This window comes from Pinus tabuliformis, chromosome Q, assembly GCF_031772625.1.
Source record: "Pinus tabuliformis cultivar Carrire ecotype Pingquan chromosome Q, CPIR1, whole genome shotgun sequence".
Taxonomy (NCBI): domain Eukaryota; kingdom Viridiplantae; phylum Streptophyta; class Pinopsida; order Pinales; family Pinaceae; genus Pinus; species Pinus tabuliformis.
The window spans coordinates 661530190-661537696 of NC_142296.1; positions in this window are offsets into that span (position 1 = coordinate 661530190).

The following is a 7507-nucleotide window of genomic DNA, read 5'->3' on the forward strand; positions in this document are numbered from 1 at the left end:
CATTAAACTTTCAACTCAAAACTCAAAATGGGACATATAAGTAGGAAATGGAGAGCTAATAAAGAATAGAGTCCAATATTCAATTTTGGATTGGGTAGCATAGATTCACAAAAAATCAAAATAAGGTTACAAATGTATTTAAAAAGTATAAATATCATGTATATGACTTCCAAATTTTTTAATTATTTTTTTCATTCAAAAGAATATAATTTTATGCATTTTTTGTAGAGTTAGGGGTTTCATAAAAACATGATTAAATCAATATTAAAAATTAGAGATATGGAGGAGAAAAAAGAGTTTAAAATCATGAGGTTCAAGCTCACAGACTAAACATTAGTTTGGGTAATTCAAAGACTAAATCTAATGGACATGGAAGAAAAGTGGAGCTAGATAAATTAGTAGACTATGACTATTTTGAGAGAAGAAGTGTGAAGATACAAGGCTAAAAATGAAAGAATAATAAGTGTATGGGAGGATTAGAGGTATATAAAAACTTAGTTGTTGTAAATGTAAATAAACTGCAAAGACAAATAATGAATGAAGTCGCATGATGAAGAAAGTAGACCTCATGCAAGGCTAAATGAATGTAGAGGACTTAGCCAATTAGGATGTGCCAGAAAAACTCATAGATATCATTACCCACCCATTCATTCATCTAGGATTTTATATGCATCTAATGATTCTAGGAGTAACGGAGAAGTGCTCTTTTTAGACATCAAAGGAGAATATATGAGTTGGACAGTTTGCAAGGTGCAAATAAGAAGTTTAAGCCACCCACCTTTGATAATGAAAATAGAAGGGGAGATGATGTTGAGACTTGGTTTCTTGGGATAAAAATTTATTTTCAATTGCTATATATCACTTACAAGGAAAATCATTTATTTGGTGGGAATAGTTGAAGCAATTCAAGCATCTTGATGAGAAGAAATTCTTGGAGGCAATTCAAGAATTATTTTTAGCAACAATAACTTTTAGAGCACTACTATGATAAAAAGATGTAGGGATTCTTTGAGCTCATATTGGGAAGCATGACCATGGAAGAATATGAAATAAAATCCTTGGAGATTAGAGGTATGTGGGCTTCATCAAGGAGTAGAAGGTAAAAATTCAAAGGTTCAAGTGGATTTCCATCACTTTATAGTATAATATTCAATTTGATTAGCCTAATACTCTTGCTAAAACCACTAGCAATGGCAACTGCTTGCAATAGTGGAACAAAGGAAAGGATACTTTTCAAAAATGTTGGAGTGATAAGAAGAAGGAAAATTTGTATCAAATAAGAATGGATTAAAACCACCCTTTAGAAGAAATATCCCTAAAAAATATCAACAAAACCAACAAACTCATGATGAAAACAAAATCGAAGACTCATTAGGGAAAATAGAAATACAATCACTTAATGGTGTGGATGTCAAGGGGATCATTTGTATTGATATTTCCCTCACATAGATGATAAAATGAGGACCATAGATAACATCTAGGGGTCGCAACAATGGAAACCATGGGAATAAATATCCCAAGAATATATGTATCCCTGAAGGATCGATAGGCATCTCATCGATCCCATATTATTGAAGTGATAAATATTATGAATCATCTTGCTTCTATTTTAATTGATTAAAGAGAAATTCATTGTTACATAATCCTAAATCAATGGATATATTTAATTTAATCAAAAGAAATATTGAAAGGTAATGGTTGGTTTAGCTAGTCATTTGAACCAAGAAAATGATCGATGAAATTGTCAAGAGTTAGCCCATAAATATAAAAGGAATGGATGCATTTGCAAAGTTTAAAATCGTTCCATTGGGATATTATGATGTCCTAGTTAGAATGGATTTGTTGGAAAAGAATTTTTTTATCCTAGCTTGTGATAATAATACTTTTACTTTCTTTGATGAAGGAGGAAAGCAAAGATCTATGCAAGGAATTCAAAGACTTGTTTCTGTAAAGGAGGTTTCAACCACATAATTGAGAATATGTTTGGGGAAATGATTTCAATTATATGTAACCAATGTGAAAGAGCGAGGGAAGAGCAAAGAGCCAAAAGTTAAATATCATCCAATCTTTCAAGATTTTGAAGATGTATTTGGAGAAATACAAGGTCTTCCACGAAGGAGAGATATAGACTTCTCTATTTATTTTATTCCAAGAACCACTCCCATGTTAAAGACTCCTTAGAGAAAGAGTACACCAAGATTAAAAGAATTACAATTGCAATTGGAAGAGTTGTTAAAGGAATGGTACATATGGACAATTGTTTTTCCTTGGGGAGAATTGGTCCTTTTTTGTGAAAAATGATGGGATATTGAGGTTAGTTTTTGACTTCAGATAACTTAACAAATCTATTGTGAAGAATAAATACCCTCTAGCCAGAAGTGGTGGCCTTTTTTATCGACTAATAGGATCAAGGATATTCTAAAAGATAGCATTGAGATTAGGATACAAGTAGGTTCGGATCAAGGAAGAAGACATAAGTAGGATAGATTTTAGAAAATGGTATGGACATTATGAGTTGGTACTGGTGCATTTTGGACATATAATTGCACCAACCATTTTTATGTTCCTAATGAATGTTATATTCATAAATTATTTGGACAACTTTTTTATTATATTCTTGAATGACATACTAATTTATTCAAAGTGAGAGGAGTTGCATGAACATCATTTTAGGTTGGTACTACAAGTACCAAAGAACCATCAGTTGTATGCCAATCTAATAGAGTGTTCTTTCTACTAGGACAATTCATTATTTAGGGAACATAATTTAAAAGGAATGCCCAACAATGGATCTCAATGATATTGAAGCCATTAGGGATGACCAACACTAAATAATGCTTCAAAAATTAGATATTTCATGGGATTAGACAGATACTTTAGGAGTTTTATAATAGGATTTTCAAGGATTTTTCATCATGTGAGGGTTTTGATTGATGTCATTTTCATTTCTAAATATCATTTTTTGACCCATATTAATATTCACATTATGATTCCTTTTACCATATTTTTAATAAAAAAGGAATTTTAGAGAATATAAAGTAATGATGTTGTTAATTTAATAGTTTTTCCATTAATTTTAGTAAAATAGAGGGGAATAAGATTTGTTTTATTACTAATGATGGTTTAACCAATTTAGGCCCTGTAACTCATATGAGAATCTTGTAACCCAAATGGATTTCACGTCACCAATGAAAAATATAGTAAAAATTTAATTACCGCCTCAATATGCAAGCTGATATCACTTAATTCACTGAATACCTCAAACGCATAAAAAATAAATTTAATTTAAATGGAGGAAATTTAGGCAAGGTGGACGAATGAATTGGACCATAGTAACAACATGTCAAAGCCAATGTTAAAGGAAGGGATATGTATATGGTTTCCTATCTCCATCCCTTTGATGGGTATTCCATAATATCCACCTCATTCATTATATTTCCTTAATGAAGATGGTCATTAGATGATTGTAATTTTCTATTCAATAAGTTTAAAATCATTTTTATTATTATAATTATTTACATAACTCATTATTATAATTCTTATTATAGTATTATGGTTTTTATTTTTAGTTTAAAAATGCATATTTGTTTTCTTTTCTTTTTAATCGTGGTGGATTAGTAACTCGTTGGAGTAATCTAGGCTAGGCCTAGGGAAAACCATTCAGTTGCCATTATACCACCAAGAGTATATCCAATCTGCTTGCAACACAAATATATTAGGAATACTTCAGGAACCCATGGGGTGCAGCTCAATTGATGATCAATGTAATATGAAGTATTATTTAAACAATTAATAATGTATATTTGTAAATGGAAAACAACTAGAGTTATAAACGGCTATAATATCACAAGAGAATGGTAGTTAAAGAAGCTTGAGTTTTTTATTTATATTTTATTATACTCATATTTGAACTAGTTGAGAAAGAGGTGGATATGTAAGCTTATTAATGGAAGCCATGTTGCATTATGATAACTTTATTGGCTTGTTAGGGTTTCATTCTCCAATACTCTCAATCATTTTATGGTTCTAGTTTCTAAGGGGGAGAAGAATAATTCTATTACTAAGCGATTATTTTTGGTTATGTTGATATTTGTAAGCTCCAACATGAGAAGGTGCCAAAGTGCTAGTATGCATTGGCATTATCGGTAAAAATTTCCATGGCTAAGAGATTCTAGCATTGATATTTCCTGACAAGTATAAATAGAGCCTTTGAGGGAGATAAAATAACTTGATGGATTGCATCGTAGAGAAGGGGATTCTTTTCCTTCAATTTTCCACAATGAAGGGGAAAAAGAGCTAGGAGTATATTTTCATGGGACTCATTGAGAAATTATGCAGTTGTGATTGTTGTGTTTATGTATAATAAGAGAAATCTTGAAAGTTGATTTCCTAGGAGAGATAGAGTTTGCCTAGGTATCATATCCTATGCTCAAGAATGGTCTGTGATAGATATTTAATGAGAAATAGATAATATGATTGGATGGAGAGTCTAATATCTACAATTAGTTGGTGAATATTTCATAATGATAGGTATCTTTTGTGTTCACTGTGTATTTATTTCATTGTATGTTTTAATGTTTATCATTCTTTTACTATGATGTATTTTTATCATAATTTACATGGCCTATATTTAGTTTTATTTTTGTAGATTCAAACTTCTTATGTAATATGCTAGAACAAAAGACTTGAATCTACACTACTAATCAGCAGAAACAAAAATTGATTGACGAAAACGTTAATTAGAAAAGGAAGAATTTGAATTGCACATAACACAATATTTTTCTGGGGAAAGAAACTCCTCAAAGCCCCGACTATCTATATTGCATTAACCAAAAGATCTGAGAAGAAAATATAATGCTTGTTCAACTCGAACAATTCCCGCACAAGTACAATCTATCTCTTTGCTTCAAAAACCAACTCAAGACAACACTTAGCCAATTATGTTGCTTACTAATCCCCTACTTCCATGCGCAATCCCTAAGAGAATTAACCCATATTTAATTGGGTAAATCCCTCACCACAATTGCACAATCCATCATATGCCTTCTATTGATTGCATGCACCATCTGTACAACTCATGAATTATACAATTGATAGTACACTGTCCTTGAAATCAAATGTCAATTGGGTCTTCCTATGAACTGACATGCATGAGTTATTTATGAGTGAATATTTAGTTAACTAGTGGAGCAATGAAGCTGCACTGAAGCTACTCTCCACTACTAGACCTCCAACTAGTTCCTCCAAATGTTTGAACTAGTTTAACTGACTATAACTCAGTAAGACTGAGTTAATTAATTACAACTCAAAAGAACTCAACCTAAACCCCTAAAATTTAGGAATCGCTCTACATGAATCTAGATATACTTCCAACTTGAATTAGCTGAGTCAACTAAGTCAAATTAACTTAGTTAACTATTACAAGTTTCTACGAGAATAGAATTTTGATTTAATTCCTAATTTAATTCAAGGGAAAATTAAATTATGGTTTCTTGTTGCTATTTCTAATACTCCCTCTCAATAATAAAGGGATTATCTGCTACCCCGGTCCTACCTTTGTGAAACTCAAATTTGCATATTAACAAGGACATTGTCAAAATATCTGCATCCTGCTCCCCTATGGGAATGTACTCCGGCAATATGATTGTCCTCTGCACACAGTCTCGAAGATGGTGAGATCAGATATCAATATTCTTGGACCGATCATGAAAAACTGTATTCTTAAAGAGTTTGATACAACTTTAATTGTCACAGTAAATAATTGTTAGATCCATCTACTGACCCAACAAACCAACAAGAATCTTCCTCATCCAAATAACCTCACAAGTTTCTTGACTAGCAACCATGCACTCTAATTTTGCTTAACTGAGTGCAATTGATCTCTATTTCCTGTTGTACCAAGAAACATTTGTTGACCCAATACTGAAGATCCCTCCTAATGTGCTCTTCCTATTGGATTGACTCCCTGCCAAATCTGCATTGGTGAAGCATTGAATCTTCACTCCCACTTTTCGTCTATACCGAATACCGAACTGAGTGGTGCCTTTGAGGTATCTCAACACATGTTTGGTTTCCTTCCAATACAGTTTGGTTGGCTTAACCATACTTTGACTGAGTTGATTAACTGTGTAACACATGTCTGGTCATGTGTTCACCAAATACATGAGTGAACCCACAAGTTGTCTATAAGTAGTAGCCTCCACTACTTCACCGGAAGTAGCATCCTCCTTCCTCCAGTTATCAACTAGAGGAGTCTCCATGGGCTTACTACTCTCCATGTACAATTTTTTCACTATCTCATTGGCATACTTTCCTTGAGAGACAGACAGTTCCTCTTTTCCTTGCCATATTTCCATCCCTAGAAAATAGTGCATGAGCCATAAGTCCTTCATTTCAAACTCTCTTGCAAGATCCTCTTTGCAAGGCTTACTCAGCTTATCATCACCAGTCAGAATAAAATCGCCAACATATAAAACAATAATAAAAATTTACTTTCAACCAGAATATGGTAAAGGTTCTAATTTTCTTCAATTTTAGTGAAGCCCAACCTCGTGAAATAACTATCGATCATGGTGTACCAAGTACGGGGTGCTTATTTCAATCCATACAATGATCGCTTGAGTCTGCAAACATGCAACTCTTTGTTGAAGGTCTCAAATCCTTCAGGTTGCTCAATATACACATTTTCCTGAATCATGTTGTTGAGGAATGTTTTCTTTACATCCATATGATGTATCTTCCATCCCATCTGCACTGAAAGTTCTAGAATGGAGTTGATTGATGACTACCTTTCTACAAGATCAAAAGTCTCATCATAATCAATCCCCTCCACCTGAGAGAACCCTTTGTCTACAAACCTCACCTTTTGTTTCTCCACACCACCAACAACTACTTTCTTTACCTTGTATAGCCATCTGAAACTCACCACTGATTTGTCTACATTTCTTGGGACCACTTCCCAAACATTTTTCCTCATAATGGAGTCATACTCCTTAACCATGGCATCAACCCAAACTTGTTGCTTCACTGCTTCCTCAAAAGAGAATGGCTCAATATCTACACTCCCACTCATCAGAGCTATGTATCAAGTGTACCTCTTTGGTGACCTCCTCTACATGCGTTGTGATGTGGGTGCTCCCGCATTCTCTCTAGCATCATGCAATAACATGTCAGCCTCTCTGGTGTGCTTTCTCCATGGGGGCTTCACTCAAAGAACCTATGATATATCACGTGCGTTCATGGCATACTAAACAATACCCCTAATTTGACTACATATTGGAAAATACCTTTAAAATTCACATTATTTAACCCCCTACCAATATAAACCCAATATACCTTCCCAATTTAAAAAACCCTTACCTTCACTAGATATTGTAGGTATCCATTTTTTCATTAACATTTTATATACCCCTTTATATCTTTTCATTAACTTTGAGATCAATTTTTTATACCTGCCAATATAAAAACCCTTTACCCCCTAATATATGCTCAATATATTATGTCTTTT